Below are 4,142 nucleotides of genomic sequence, written 5' to 3' on the forward strand. Positions count from 1 at the left end.
AGGTTCAACTTTATTTGTGTGCATGGAAATGGGATAAGCAACGATCGGGGTCCACTTTATTTATTTAAATGACTACGACGTTTTCTGCATTAAATAAATAATAAAGATTATTTTCTTATATAGGAGTAGTATATTATTTTCTTTTCATATTATTATTTTTCTAAAAAAATATAAACTATAATATTTATTTTTATTTGAAAAAAATATACAAATACATATATATTATACATTTAAATATTCTAATTTATTATACTATATTATTGTTGGAGTCTAAAATTCGGAGGTTTCAAGACCGTTTGTCCATTCGTCGGTGTAGGTTTCGAAAGTACTCCAAAAAGTCAGTCCGTGGTCGGATTTGGAGCGGCTCCTTCGATGGAGTCTTCACGACTTCGATCTTAAATGAGGCTTCGAGCCTAAGCAACCGATTTTAATTGATTTAAAATAACATCTACTAAAACTCGGATAAATCTACTGGAAAGCGGATAAAAATATACTAGAAACATAAATGCATGTAATTCGAAAATGCGGATAAAAATATGCTAAAAACATAAATGCATAAATGGAAACTAAAAACTACGAAAAAATATAGAAATATGCGAGTTCATCTTTTTGTGCATGTATGTGATGTATTTTTTTCTAGTTTTAATCCTAAGATAGAATAACCGCATCTTCCCACTAAAAGGGGCAGTTCAAATTATTCATCCACCACTTTCAACCGCTTGGTAATCTCCCACTATTACCTCCACTGTTTGATAACCTTCTTCACTGTCTAGTAACCTTCTTCACTGTCTGGTAACCAAACCTCTTTCCATCAGTTCCCTGGTAAACCAAACCTCTTTCCATCAGTTCCTTGGTAACCTCCAGCTCCTAACCACCTGATAACATCCTTTCTTCAGCTCTCAATTGCTTCAATTGCCTCTTAACCGGGTTCAACTTGCTCTGAACTTCTTCCATTGTCCCTGTACCAGATCCAAATCTGCCGCTTACTTCGACTTATTTCCATTGTACTCCTAGCTGGTCCACAAGGATGTATCCCCAACAGTCTCGAGTTAAATGAAATCTTCGATTTTTCTCTTGTTGGCTTGTTCCATGGAGCTTTTTGAATAAAATATGAAAGTGCATAGCCCTCCACTAATGTTAAGTATAAAATTATTAACCCAGTACCAACAGAGATAGTTATCCAATGATTTGTGGAAGCTGTTGCTTTCTATCTTGTGGAGGCAACATTCGTCTGCTTTATACAAGCATCGCAGTCGAATGGGGTAGTTGTTTTCAACCCAATGGAGACAATATTTTCAGAGTTTATAGAAACATTGTTCCGGGATTGAGGCGCCATAGTTCAATGAGTTGTTGCCTAAGATTCATGGAGGCTGCTGTTTTCGGCCATGTGGAAGCACCACAATCTAATGGAAACTGTTGCATTCGGCTCCGTGGAGGCAACAGTATTTAGCTCTGAAGTTTGAAGCTCCATTGCTGTTAAACGGATTCGTGGCCAATAAGCTCTGGCTCGATTTTATCTTTGAACCTCCTTCTCGGATGTTTTTAGACCCATGTCCAACAATTATATTATTAGTATTATTAAATGACGGATGAAAAAAAAAAATAAGTAAATTTAGCAAATAGAAAAAGTATTATAAATTTATTCACATTATTTAATTTAAATTATTGTTTTATATAAATAATTCTTACGTCAATCTGTGTTCTTTATTAAATAATAATAATAAATAAAATTACAAGCATCGACCCTAACCAATTGGTGTTTGTTAGGAGACAACAATTAGTCATATTAATTTAAATAATAATTTAGTATGTAATTTTTTAAATAATATATTTTATTAAAAATCTAGCTAGATAGCAATAACTAGCATATTGATGATTGTACTTTTATTTTTTGTAATTAAAAGTGTTAACCCATAAAGTTTTCTTATTTAAATAATATTTCACTAAATACTTTATATAGAAAATAATATTTCTTTCCATTAAAATTTTTATATTATTATATACATATACAAAAATTAAAAAATAATAATATTTAAGTAGTATGTGAAATAAAATAAATATTATAGAATTTTTATTAAAAAATTAACATAGTAAAAAAAAAAACTTAATTAGTTAATATTTATTAAATGTAATATATTTAATCAAAATACAATATAAAAACACATCCAAACAAACCCAATGATTTGACTTTCAGTGTTCATTAGGCGACACAAACAAATTATTGGCTACTTGGGTCAAACAGTTATACTAATAACAATCTGTCGGATCCCAATTTATTTCATTTTTCAAAGGTCAACTGTAGAGTTAATTCGTTTCTAAATAGCAAAGTCAACCATCTGTACTAATTGTCCCTATTCATATATTAAATCAAATTTTTTTCCTTTAAAATATTAAATTAAATATTTTATTTAAAATTAATTTTATATTCAAAATATTATATTAATATTTATTGATATTACATCACGCAATTATTATAATTTTTTTTAAAATAAAAATTATTTAAAATTTAAATTCAAAATTAAAATACCCAAACAAACACACCCTGAAGTTTTGGTCAATTTTTTTTTTATTTCTCAACTTGCATGAGTGTTTAGACGTTACAAAATACTCCTTAATTTATTGCATATTGAAAAGCTTGGTGTAATATGTTCTATCAAAAAAGAGTCCATAGAATTTAAATTTATGATATAAGTCATTTTGTCATTCTTTGTCACAATATTTTTATATGATATGCAGAGGACTTAGAGTTTGTTTGGCAATGGGTTAAAATTAATTTGAAATAATATATTATTTAAATAATATTTTAATATGATATTTTATATAAAAAAATATACTCCATTCGTCCCATTAATATAGTCTTAATTAAGTTGGGTACGAAATTTAAAGAATATTGATATTATATTGATAGTTGATAAAAAGTATAGATAAAATATTTTTTTACCCTTGTGAGTGTATTAATGTAAAAAATAGTAGCAATTGTATAATAAAAATGAAAAAATATGAGTAATTTTAGGAAGAGTATTGGGTGCTGATTCTAAAACATCAGCACCCATGCTGATAGTGTAAATGTGATTACATATAATTACATTAATTATATAATTTAATAAAATAAATTAGTATGACTAATTTTTACACTATCAGCATGGGTGCTAATTTTTTAGAATCAGCGCCCAATCCCCTTCCTAGTTTTACGGTGATATGGTTATTTATAGAAATAAGACTATTATTTAGGGACAGACAAAAAATGATAAACATGACTATTGTTTAGGGACGGACAAAAATGGTAAACATAACTATTGTTTTGGGACGGACAAAAATGGTAAACATGACTATTGTTTTGGGACGGACAAAAATGGTAAACAAGACTATTGTATTGGGACGGATGGAGTGTATTTTATTGAGAAGCAGCCGCTACCCGAAAATGCGCATTTATTTCATTGTGATATATACGCTCTGTTTACGCAATACACTTTCACTTATTTGACACTGTTCATTTTTCAAAAAATATCACATCAAATACCATTTTTCCTCACAAAGCATTAAATCAAATACTAACTTTTTTTTATTTTTTCAAACTTCTAAATTTTCAAAAACCCTTGTCTAAACAAACCCTAATTTCTCCTACTTTCCCAACTTAAAATAGTAATTTGATGTTTAATAAATTAAAAAATAATAATATTTTGATTAAAATATAATATATTTTTGATATTTTTGCCTTGCAAATACAGAGAAAATGAATAATCCCCTACCAGATGAAAGTATTTTGATATTTATATATAATTATTTTTAATATAATATGAAAAAATATATTTTTTTTAAATAAATAAACAAAATTATAAAAATAATACACTGAATTAAAACGAAAAGAATAATTATCAAAAAGAAAAACATATTTATATATATTGTTTATAATTTTTTTTTTATTTAAATAGCATTATATAATATTTTTATAAAAAACAATATATTTTGATTATTAGTATAAAAAATAAACAATAGAAACATAACGAAGATTATATAGAGAATAAGACCTTTATTTTCAATGTTTTGTTTTAGGTTATATAAAAATATAACATAAAATTATGTTAAAAATATTTTAATGTAGTATTAATAAAAATAACAAAGATTGTGTGTTTGTTTGGGGA

Source organism: Andrographis paniculata, unplaced genomic scaffold (genome assembly GCF_009805555.1).
Source record: "Andrographis paniculata isolate CXL003 unplaced genomic scaffold, ASM980555v1 Contig62END, whole genome shotgun sequence".
NCBI classification, from domain to species: Eukaryota; Viridiplantae; Streptophyta; class Magnoliopsida; order Lamiales; family Acanthaceae; genus Andrographis; species Andrographis paniculata.